This window comes from Eubalaena glacialis, chromosome 2 (assembly GCF_028564815.1).
Source record: "Eubalaena glacialis isolate mEubGla1 chromosome 2, mEubGla1.1.hap2.+ XY, whole genome shotgun sequence".
Taxonomy (NCBI): Eukaryota; Metazoa; Chordata; class Mammalia; order Artiodactyla; family Balaenidae; genus Eubalaena; species Eubalaena glacialis.
Window position 1 is genome coordinate 59,795,506 of NC_083717.1, and position 13,123 is coordinate 59,808,628.

A 13,123-nucleotide genomic window follows, 5' to 3' on the forward strand; every position below is an offset into this window, starting at 1 on the left:
TGCATGGCAAAGGAGACACTCAGTGGAGTAAAGAGGCAGCCTATGACACAGGAGAGGATGTCTGCAAATCATAATTTGGTAAGGAGTTCAGAATATATTCAGAATATATGAGAGACTCAAACAACTCCATAGCAAGAAGATAGATGACCTGATTTTATTTTGTTTTTTTGGTTTTTTCCAAACACCTTATAGTTCTTTATTTAAAGATTGAATTATTTATCTTTAGTAAATTGAAATGTCTTAAACCTGTTAACACGGCCAGTGAATTAAGGTTCTGAGTGATAACTTATTTTGTAAATAAAGGACCTGATTTTAAAAATGGGCAAAGGACCTGAATAGACATTTCTCAAAGGAAGACATACAAACGGCCAATGAATATACGGGATGATGCTCAACATCAATGATCAGTAGGGAGGTGCAGACTGAAACCACAGTAAGATATCACCTCACACATGTTGGAATTACTATTATCAAAAAGACAAAAAATAACAAGTGTTGGTGAGGATGTGGAGAGAAGGAGCCTTTGTGTACTGTTGATAAGAATGTAGACTGGTACAGCCATTATGGAAAACAGTATGGTGGTTCCTCAGAAGATTGGAATTGGAACTGCTCTGTGATCCAGTGGTCCCCCATCTAGATATGCATCCAAAGGAAATGATATCAAATCTTGAGGAGTTATCTGCATTCCCACGTTTACTGCAGCGTTATTCATGATACCCAAGATATGGAGCCAATCTAGGTGTCCATTAACAAATGAATGGTTGGAGCTGGTGTGGTGTATAACAATGGAATGTTATTAAGCTTTAGGGAAGAAGGAGATCCTGTCATTTGTGATAACGTGGATGAACTTTGAGGACATAGCACTGGGTAGACTGAGCCAGACACACAAAGACAAGTACTGCATCATCTTACTTGTATGTGGAATCTGGAAAAGTCAAACTCATGGAGGCAGGAAGTGAAACAATGGTTGCCAGGAGCTGGGGGGTGCAGGAAATAGGGTGATGTTGTTTAAAAAAAACCAATGGCTAATTTATCATCACAAAATAAGTCAGAAGAGAAGAATAAGGACATCTTTGAAGTGCTGAAGAAAAAACAAAAATTCTTCTATCCTAGAATTCTGTACCTAAGAAAAATATTCTTCAAGGAATGACACAAAATAGAGACACTTTAAAATGAAAGCTGAGAGTATTTGTGGCTAATAGACCTACTCTACAAAAAAACAACAAAGAAATTTCTTCAGGCTAAAGGTAAATGATCCCAGACTGAAGCCTGATTCCACAAGAAGAAATGAAGAACACTATGGTAAAGAAACTAAGAACATGGTGGTAAATTCAATATCTATTTATGATAAAAACTCTCAACAAAGTGGATGTAGATGAAACGTTTCTCAGCATAATAAAGGCTATATATGACAAGCCTTATCAAAACTCCAATGGCATTTTTCACAGAAATAGAACCAATCACCCTAAAATCTGTATGGAACTACAAAAGACTCTGAATAGCCAAAGCAATGCTGAGAAAGAAGAACAAAGCTGGAGGCATCACATCCCCAATTTCAAATTATATTACAATGCTATAGTAAACAAAACTGTATTATATTGGCATAAAAACAGACACATACATCAATGGAACAGAACAGAGAGCGCAGAAATAAACCCATGCCTATATGGTAAATTAATCTATGACAAAGAAGGCAAGAATATACAATGGGGAAGGGCAGTCTCTTCACTAAATGGTATTGGGAAAACTGGATAGCCTCATGCAAAAGAATGAAACGACTACTATCTTATAGCATACACAAAAATTAACTCAAAATTGATTAAAGACTTGAATGTAAGACCTGAAACCATAAAACTAGAAGAAAACTTAGGCAGTTAGTACCTTGATATGGTCTTGGCAATGATTTTTTGGATCTGATTCCAAAAACAAAGTCAACAAGAGTCAAAACAAGTAGGACTGTATCAAACTAAAAAACTTCTGTACAGCAAAGAAATCATCAACAAAATGAAAAGGTAACATGAACTGAATTCAACTTTGATTTGGACAAAGTTGACTGGGTGTTTTAAAGGGAGAATGAGGGAATAGGGAGGGGAGGTGAGTGGGGGCTTAATAGAGTTGAGGAATTGAAAAATTACAAAAAGCAAGAAGGTGGGGAGGTTTTTCCATGTGCGTCCCATCTGGGTTTGTTAACCGGCAGTTATCTAAGGTAGGCTCCTACACTCCCATAGAGGGTGGGAGATAGGAACCCTATCTTCAGGTAAATTTTTTTGGCAGCCTTGAGTTTCCTGAGGCAGGCACTTTGGGGGTGGGGGGGAGTGTAATTCTAGGGATGTGGCCTTCAGCTGTTAGAAGGTATGTTACTGTTCTGTTCAAGGATGAGGCCTAGTCGAGAAGAGGGTTTAGAGGACCCTGGCTAGAGATTGGTCAAGAAGAAAATCTTTGTTAGCCCCCAAATGTGAATCAGATTCAGATAATACAACTGATTATTCAAGAATGAACCTAATATATATGGAATCTAAAAAAAAAAAAAAAAAGGTCATGAAGAACCTAGGGGCAAGGCAGGAATAAAGACGCAGACTTACTAGAGAATGGACTTGAGGACACGGGGAGGGGGAAGGGTAAGCTGGGATGAAGTGAGAGAGTGGCATGGACATATATACACTACCAAATGTAAAATAGATAGCTAGTGGGAAGCAGCCGCATAGCACAGGGAGATTAGCTCGGTGCTTTGTGACCACCTGGGGGGGGATAGAGAGGGTGGGAGGGAGGGAGATGCAAGAGGGAAGAGATATGGGGATATATGTATATGTATAGCTGATTCACTTTGTTATAAAGCAGAAACTAACACACCATTGTAAAGCAATTATACTCCAATAAAGATGTTAAAAAAAAAAAAAGAATGAACCTAAATTAGTTCTATATTTTGGCTTCACAGAATTGCTCTATGCCCTCTCAGTATTTTATGAACAAGAACTGTGGATAAAAAAATCAAAGTCAAAAAAATGTTCACATGTGACTGACATTAATATCCATGTGAGTTAATAATAATGGCTACCATTTACTGTGCACTCACAGTATGCCAGACAAAATAATACAAGCTTCATATACATTATATAAGCCTTAACAGTAGTTTTACAATGTAGGGATTATCTTCTTTTTACAAAGGAAACTGACGCTAAGAGAAGTGAAGTGGCTTTTCCCAAGGTACAGCTTGTAAGTGGCAGAATTTTAAAAAATTTGCCATGGTAAATAAACTATACATACTTAGTCTTATGAATTTACTTATAAATGGAATATGTAAATATATTCTCAAAATCCAAGATACAGGATATATAAAATTCTTTTAAATCCCAGGTACAGAATGTATCTGAGATCCTCTTTCTCTGAAGATGACTGCTATTATAAAAAAAAAGCCATTTAAAGTTAGTCCACTTAGGGACTTCCCTGGTGGTCCAGTGGTTAAGACTCCACGCTCCCAAAGCAGGGGGCACGAATTCGATTCCTGGCTGGGGAACTAAGATCCTGAACGCCTCATGGCACAGCCAAAAAAAAAAAAGTTAGTCCACTTAAAAGAGATGAAAATTTCATATAAAAATAGGGGTAAGAAACTTCCCTGGTGGCGCAATGGTTAAGAATCCGCCTGCCAATGCAGGGGATACAGGTTCGATCCCTGGTCCAGGAGGATCCCGCATGCCACGGAGCAACTGAGCTGGTGTGGAGCAACTGAGCTCGTGTGCCACAACTGCTGAGCCTGTGCTCTGGAGCCCGCATGCCACAGCTGCTGAAGCCCGCGCGCCTGGAGCCGGTGCTACGTGACGGGAGAGGCCACCGCAATGAGAGGCCCGCGCACAGCGGCAGGGAATGGCCCCCACTCGCCGCAGCTGGGGAGAGCCCACACACAGCAACGAAGACCCAATGCAACCAAAAATAAATAAATAAAAATTAAATTAAATTTAAAAAAAATAGTGGTAAGAATTTTGATGTTTATTTCAACTTATATTTAACAAATTTGGGTTATAATTGCAATTATGTGCTAATTCTTTTTTCATAATTAATTTTTATTGGAGTATAGTTGATTTCCAATGTTGTGCTAGTTTCTGCTGTACAGCAAAGTGAATCAGTTATACATATGCATATATCCACTCTTTTTTAGATTTTATTCCCATATAGGTCATTACAAAGTATTGAGTAGAGTTCCCTGTGCTATACAGTAGGTTCTTATTAGCTATCTATTTTATAAATAGTAGTGTGTATATGTCAATCCCAATTCCCCAGTTTATCCCTCCCACCCCCCCTTTCCCCCTTGGTAGCCATAAGTTTGTTTTCTATATCTGTTACTCTATTTGTTTTATAAATAGGTTCATTTGTACCATTTTTTAGATTCCACATATAAGCGATACCAGTGTGTGCTAATTCTTAGAAGGAACAAATCAAGTGGGGACTTGGGCATAATTTTTCTGACAAAATTGTGTTATATATAAACAGATTTCATCTAATGTCTAGTTTCCATATGGACAGTTGTAAAGAAGGCTGTAAAAAATTTGACAATGTTGACAATTTTCCCAAGGCCCTCCTTTAATCCTGATATCCAAATATTTTAAGAGATGAGAGTCATCATCATCATTGCAATTTCTCTATTTTTCAATTGTTGTGGCCTAACTCTGCCAAATCTTCATTTGTCATTTGTGATTTGAGTTCACCAACATCATTTTCATCATCTCTCCTACATCTTTTCAAGATTCACAATTTTGCCCTAAAATCACTTGTATTGTACTTGTGTTTTATAGGAGTATTCAACAATCATAAAAAGACTGGCCAACAATGCCTCTAAGCTAGACAAGGATGCATGCATGAGGGACAACCAATTTTATAAGTGGTTTGTTCATTAGTGAATGTTATTATAACTTTGGCTTCCCTTTGGAATCTTATAACTGTGGGAATTTAGATAATAGTCAGATAACTAGGGTACCTGTACTAAAAGAAGACCTGTGCAGTTTGAACAGATAATGGCATAAGATGAGGCCAGAGAGGGAGGCATCCACCTAGCAATGCTGCCTCTCATAGTGAAAGAAGATGGGCACGTGTACATCATATATGATTTAAGCCAGCAAACTTAACCATAAAAAGTAGATAGAGAATCACCTAGCAGACTTTATACAGTAGTCATAAAAGCCACCACTCCAATAATAATACATGCTTAAAAAAAAGAGTAATTTAAATCAAGAAAATCCCCAAGCTTTACACTCTGTTTCAAACTCTTTCTATAGAGTGTTCAAATCTTAGTAGAAATAGATCAAAAAGAGTTTTCATCAGTTGGTTAAAAATATCCTTATCATATATTTAAGAATTTCCCACTTAGATGTTAGCTTGCTAGTCTTACAATATTAGTAGTTTTTTGGCAGGACTGACTCAGGGTACATCAGGAAAGGAAAGCAAAATATTATGTATGAAACCAGCAAGCAAGAAAATCACAGTGGAGACCAATATATCTCAATACCCCAAAATCACTTCATGTATATTTAGATATGGTAATAATAGGATCTTCAGTGTCAGGCCTTTCCAGCTTATTCTAAAAAATAATTTAAAAGCTTTTGTTTTTAGAATTTAATGTATTTTAAAAGAAACTTTCAGATTAAAATACTTTTTTAGGAAGTGAAAAAAATGATTTGGATCACATTTTGTCAATATGTGAACACAAATTAAAAAGCTAGCTTTTCTTGAAGCCAAATATAATTTTTCTATAAAATACATCCAAAGAAATATGTCTGTTCTCCTTAATTCCATATTTACCTTTGGTTGGTGTTCAAGCATTTCCTTTTGATATAAAAAGCTGGCACACATGGCTATTACCACTAATTAATTTTAAGAAAGGCAAAAATAGAAAAGTACAATCACGAACCTCATATGGTTGAGTCAAAAACTGGAATAAAAATTTTTCTGAAATGATGAACAAAAACATTTAAAAGGACACTGGAAGAAAAAGTACATGTTCTGATATAAAGGCTCTAGAGTAAAACATCATTTTGGAAGTAGTAAACATTTAGTAGTAGTCAATGATGCAGAAATAAAAGATTGTCCCATACAAAAGTCAAGACTTACATTGAACCTGTTCTACTCCAGTCAGCAATTTCTTCCTGAAGACTTCTATTTGGTTGTAACAATTTTAGCTTTTCTTGCTGTATACCTCAGCAGGAGAAACCAATTTCCAAAAGGTGTTCCCTAATTATATTAAATGTGCATGCTGAGCCATGCCAATATTCTATTCCAAAAAGTAAAAAATGTGACCTAAGTCACATATGGAGGAGATGCCTGTCAACAGTAACGCGTCAATAATGCAATTTATATGTGAATCAGGCTATTGTAAAAGTTTTTTTAAAAAAATCTTTTCCTCCAGGGATCAAACCCACGCTCCCTGCGTTTGAAGCACAGAGTCTTGACCACTGGACTGCTAGGGAAGTCCTGTGTCTGCTTCTTTCACTCAACATTATATATCTGAGGTTCATCCATATTGCCATACGCAGTTGTAGATTGTTCACTGCTGTATAGTGTTCTTTTATGTGAATATACCATTAAAAAATCCATTATCCATTGGAAAAAAAAAATTTTTCCTCACTTCATATAACTATTTACTAATAAGACTTCATGCTAAAAATGAACCAACAAATAAAAACTATCCTTGAGGTTGCAGTATAGAAAAGAGACATTTATACTGCATCAGTTTAGGATGCTTTGGATTGTAGGCAACAGAGAACTCAGTTCACAACAGCATAAACAAATATGGATTCACTTCTCTCACAAGACAAAAAATCTTGAACTGGTGATTGCTAAGGTTGGTGTTTACTAATCAGTGGTGCTATCCATATCTTCAATATTTTTGCTCCACCATCCTGAGTGTATTTACTTTTAATATTCGTGTTTGTTGCCTAATGCTTTCAAGATGGTCACTGCAGCTCCAAGCACTCCAAGTATCACATCTAAGGTCAAAGCAAGAAAAAAGTTAACCCCAGCGCTGTCTGACCCTTTTATCAGAAAAAGGGAAAGCCTTCAATGAAGTCCCCTAGCAGGTTTATGGGCTAGAATTGTATTACATGACTACTGTAGCAGTAAAGAAGACTGGAAAATCAAATATTTAACTTCGCTAATTTTTATGGTAGAGGTAAGAAATGGGTATGGATTGGCCAGCCAACAGTGTCTGCCAGTCCTCAACTCAACATGCACACACATACTTCTTACACGTGTTAAACACAACATACTCATCCTCTCTTCAAGGAAGACAACCCCACTATCTCATCCAATTACTGCATGACGCAGGATCTCTGGTTGATTTTCTGTCTGCTCTATCAAGTCCAAATATGACAACTCTTATCTGACCATTTGTATGGCTAAAAGAGAAGCTGTCTCTAAACCACTCCCCTCACATATATACAACAATGAAAAAGAAAGAACAGAGTGACCCCAAAAATATTCCATTAAGAAAGGGAGATAAGAGGAAGTACACAGTAGTCAACAATCCACAATCTATATCATATCTTCCTGGACAGAAATCACAGATTCCTGGGCAGGCAATAAAGTAAATCCCTTGGCCAGACAATCTGACAGCGCCTACTTTAAGTCTCAGGAGGATCTGCTTTGTCATTGTTCTCTGCGGCCATATCTAAGGCAGGTTTTGAAGATGTCTTTCCCAGGGGATCCACAGCTTTTGTAGCCTACTTCATACTGGTTTGACTTAGGCAGGAAAGGATGAGGATTGCTTGGAAGGTAAAGACAGTCACAACTAATTGCCAGCTTTGTACTGCAGGTTCCCTCAAAAACATATCAAGCTTCTGGTCTATCTGCTTCAGATCAATTCCTTGTGTGAGTAATCACACCCAAAAAACATTTCTAGAAATAATCTTTAGGCCTGGAGATTCTAATCTCTTAGCTGCTGACCTCTGAGCTCTCATAACAGACAAGGCAATTCTAACAATAGTCTTAGGTAAGAAGGTCCTACCCTTAATCCCTACAAAATTCCAAATTACAGGGCTCTTTTGTCAATTTAGAGTACAAGCTAAAGGCAGAATACCTCTATAGCAAAGCTATATTCTTCTGCCCTCTCTGCTTTCATGCTGAGGAGCACTAATTTGAGTTCACCCCCTTCTGTAGGATCCTACTGAAAAGCCACAAGAAGTCACCAATACAGCACAATATTCCAAATTCTTCCTTTCATTTCTCCTAACACTACAGTCTCAGTTTGCATAGTCAGCCTTCCACAGAACAGCAGGTACAGATTAATCAAATGCTTTGCTACCGTATAACAAGGGTTACAACTTTCCTTATTTTTCTCCATAATAAGTCTGGAGGTAGGCAGTCCAAGATTGGAAGAGCTGTTCAACAATGTCCAGACTCCTTCAATCCTTCTCCTTCATGGTCCTCAGCTTGTTAGAATCAACTTTTCTCTCTCATACTTGTCATCTCATAGTTGCAAAGATGGCTGCTATATCTCCAGGCTTCATGTCTGCATTTAAGGCACAAAGAAGGGGGAAAGAGGAGAGTACCAGCCACCACTGTTCTCTTTATAAGGAAAGCAAAAGCCATCCCTGAACTTGGGAGCCTTCCCTTCATGATCACTGGCAAAGGAGAATGGGATTGTCATGACTGGCTTCAACTAGTCAGGATTTTTTGCTTGAAGCTGGGAACATTGCTGTCCCTAACAAAATGAAGGTAAGCAATAGGGAATGGGTATAAGGAAGGTCACTAAAAATATCTCCACACATAGACATTTACAGTTTTAAGAGAATGTTTGAAAAATGAAAAGCAATCTCTATTTGGTGAAATTTCAAGCAATGTAACAGAAGCGGGGGGTAAGCTCCTCAGGCAGTGCTATAGAAATACACTTTAGATAAAGAGATCTCTACTCAGGCATACCCTTCCTACTTAGGAGTCTATCCCTGAAATTAACACCCTTTAGTAACTCTGCTTTTCACAGACTCTTCCCTTCCTTCAATTCTGAACCCACAGATTCTCTAAAATAACCATGTTTATTCAACAGCTGTTTCTATGGCAGCAGAGCCCCTGGTGGAAGGGCACAGGGGTGGAGGCTATTTATAATTTAAGGACTGACAGTACATGCCAATAGCAGCTATTATTGATGAAATCCTTGAGGAATGTATAAAATAGATAAATATTGTGAAAAACCAAAACAAGAAATATTCATGGTGCCTGTTGTTCACCAAGAAACCTCTTATAATTTGGTTTCCCATCTATATCCACCACCTGGAAGAAAATACACTGATCATACTGGTACAACCGGTTTTTGTAACAGTTTTATCTCATTGTATTGGGTTGGCCAAAAAGGTCATTTGGGTTTTTCCATAAGATGTTACGGAAAACCCCGAACGAACTTTTTGGCCAACCCAATATTTAAATTAATTTGCTTTCTGGCTTTACATATTAGGCTGATGAGGTCGTTAGACTAATTTAACCCTCTCTGGGACACTTACTGACCAGATCAGGTTTCTAAGACCACAAGACTGAGAGTTAGACCCTAGTAAACTCACTAAGGTTATACCACCCAATGTGGTCTTTTGAATAAAAGCAGCTGGCCTGCCCCAAGCAATAGCCCTTCACATCACTGAGTGTATTGGCATGAACTTCTTTAAAACATTTACAGAAGCAATAAATCAATTTTCATTCCATGTAGCAGCTCACAAGAGCCACTTTCTTTGATGTAAATTGTGCTACCTATAAATATACTCGAGTCACCAACCATTCAAAGTAAAATAGTCTCCAAGCAACCCTGAAATCACAATTTTTATGTATAAAAAGATATGTAGTGTAGGGATTATGGGCATGGGCTCTGGAGCCAGAAGGCTAGAGTGCAAATCCTAGTTCCACATTAGAACATTCTACTATAGAATCGGGCAAAAATCTTTGTGTCAATTTTCCTCATCCATATGTGAGGCTTGAGGTAGTGGGGGACAGAATAATAGTGCCTACTTCAAAGAGTTGTCTGAAAATAAAATGAATTTATATATATAAGGTGCCTGGAACACAAGAAGCACTCAACAGGTGTTAGCTATCATTATTCTTCACTGGAAAATCTAACAGTATACGGTTGCATTTTATGCAAATGTAAAATGATTTGATAGTAAAGATTCACTTTATATGCAAAATATGAAATAACACAAAATCCCCCCCAATTAATAATTCATCAAGAATCACAGTTTCAAAGCTGGTTGGTAATTGACTTATAAACTCTTTTAAGCTACTGCCCACATGGCAATAGCAAACTTCCCATTCTTTGCTGCCAGGAATAGTCTTGAATTATGCATGTCTCCTACAAAAGGCTACAGCTCTATACAGAGATGTGAAGGAGATAAAAATCATAGCACTTCCCAACCCCACTGACCTCTCAGTGTTGATCCTGGTCTTCCTAGAGGTTTCCTATGTCCTTGGAGCCTAGAAGCTCTACAATCAACATCCAAACGAATTAAGTCTCTGAACACTGCCCCAGAAAACTTTTCTTGAAATAAGGGGTCAGTCAGCCTGGTTATTTTTCACATGCGTGTGCCCTTTTCAAACCTGGAGTAATTACCATCCCTTCCCATTTTCCTTAGTGTACATAGTTTTTTTTAAAACATCTTTATTGGAGTATAACTGCTTTACAATGGTGTGTTGGTTTCTGCTGTTTAACAAAGTGAATCAGCTATACGTATACATATATCCCCATATCCCCTCCCTCTTGTGTCTCCCTCCCACCCTCCCTAACTGGTCAAGTTTAATACTTCCTTGTTCACAAAGAAATATTATCCTAAATGGCCCTGATTTTCCTTTAACCTATGTCTACTTTTCTCTCCTACTCAAATACTTCTTTCATTTCTGTTTTATTTACTTGCCTCCATCAGCACAAGTCTTTTTTCCCTTTTGCATGTGACTGGCACATCTTCACTCTCAAACTCCCCCAACCACACTCATTCCACACCCAATTCTTCAACTTCTGTCATTCTTTACCCTCTGCCCTATCCCCCACCTACTAGAGAGTCCATTTATTTGAGGAAAAACTCTTTTATCCAAATTTATTTTTCACTTTTCTGCAGTTTACTCTTTTTAAAAAATATTTATTTTATTTATGTATTTATTTGGTTGCACCAGGTCTTAGTTGCGGCACATGGCTCCCTTAGTTGCAGCTCAAGTGCTCCTTAGTTGCAGCTCACCAGCTCCTTAGTTGTGGTAGGCAGGCTCCTCAGTTGTGGCTCGGGGGGGTTCTTGAGTTTTGGCTCGCCAGCTTCTTAGCTGCGCCACGCAGGCTCCTTAGATGTGGCATGCGAACTCTTAGTTGCGGCATGCATGTGGGATCTAGTTCCCTGACCAGGGATTGAACCCGGGCCCCCTGCATTGGGAATGCGGAGTCTTAACCACTGCACCACCAGGGAAGTCCCTCTGCAGTTTACTCTTAATAAAAATCTGGTTCCTCCTTAGATCACAAGGTACCTTTTCCAATATAACTCATTTAGTCCTTACTTTCTGCTCTTTCTCTGAATTGATGGGAAGAAGTGAAGAACAGCCTCTTCCTTGCTCCCAAATGCCATTTTCAGATCATCACACTGTGGCCCACTCTCCATTGTTTGAAATCTCTACCTTATCTCACATTTCAGAGAGCCATTCTCAACAATCCTATCTGAACACACTCATCTTTAAATTTATCCTCCCATCCTTCTCTCTAGTCTTGATAGAGGTGATTCAATTTCTGTTGACAGTAACATATGTATTTGAAGAGCATTATATGAACCAGAAAAATTAAACATGTTAATGGTGATCACATGGTCAACAATGGAACAAACTGAATAAAACACATGACTACTTCTGTGCTCATAAAATAACTTTATAATTTTCTATAATACTCCTAAAGTCAAGTTCTACTAGTTCATATATTCTATCATTAGAAATATATCATGTTAGCTACTGCCTTAGATATAAATCACCATATGTTTGTCAAAATAAACCGTAGCAACATAAAATTAGAAGGCCTTATGACAGATATATAAGCTATTCTTGGCAGATGATCAGGCTACTTAGAAGACCTTCCAAAAAGAGGATTCTACAACTTCCCAAGGTAAATCATTCTAATCTTACACATCTTGAATTTCAAAAGCTTTGACTCTTCTTGTCTAAATTCCTCCTGCTGTTTTTCCTCTATAGAGATGGAAAAAGGACAGGCACCCTCCTCAGTAAGTCAGCATCTCAACTACTTGAAAAGCAATATCATCCCTTAGCCTTCACTTTTCTAAACTCAACAACTTGAACTATTTTCCAGACTCTTGTTCTCCAAGGCTTTCTTAACCTTCTTTAATTCTATTCATATTATTTTTAAATTACAAAGACCAGACCAGCTTACAACTTTGTTCTTAATATGTTTTTATGAATAGTTAACACATACTTGAACATGGTTCTATACACACACACCTTTCCAACTTTAGAATGGAGACCCAAGCTTCTGTAATTTAAAAGTTAAAGAACTTTCCATATTGTGGAGTCTACCGCTATTGTCTCTTAGTTGAATTAAAACAATGATCTATGGCTATAGTTGACAAATTATGGCTCCACATATGGCCCCAAAACATTACAAAGAATGAGTTAACTAATTAATGAGTTAACTAATTAATGAGTTAATTAATGAGTTAAATAATTACTTACCTGATCTGTTCTTGGGTGAAAGTTTTTCTCCTAGATTGCAGAGTAGAGATGAAACTGGCTCTCACTTTATAGTTCACCTCTTTTTCTTCTGCTTTGATAGAAATTGTGGCCACCATAAAGAAAAATAAAAACAGAAAATATTTTATATAACAATTTTAGTAACACATGGAAGAGAAGGAAAGTAGAATCTGTTTACAAATTTTATGGGCTTTTTCTTTTACTTAGTAATACCCTCAAAGAACTTCGTAATAAGTAACAGAAACTTTAATACTTTTAATTTCTCCTGCTTCTCTTTTTTTAAGCCTCAGGAAAACTATTTATTATCCTTATTATTAATAAGGATTGTCATTTCAATAAAGTGGTAACCTTCATGAGAAAGAAAGAGAAAAAGTGGTATACAATATGATCTACCTTCCACTTTAAAAGTTCCTTTTCCCAAAGAGCTTTACTT

The 13,123-nt window shown here is 37.4% G+C and overlaps 1 protein-coding gene across 3 annotated transcripts in view; it reads right to left on the bottom strand.

The window, feature by feature from the left end:
• NRG4 (neuregulin 4) overlaps nucleotides 1–13,123 on the bottom strand; it is a 126,389-nt gene that overhangs the window by 104,988 nt on the left and 8,278 nt on the right. For 2 of the 3 annotated variants that reach the window (XM_061181868.1, XM_061181870.1), the window contains one exon: nucleotides 12,673–12,760. The gene's annotated coding sequence lies outside the window, so the exon portion shown is untranslated. Of the gene's footprint in view, nucleotides 1–12,672; nucleotides 12,764–13,123 lie in introns of all 3 variants that reach the window. The other variant, XM_061181869.1, reaches the window with a different exon arrangement.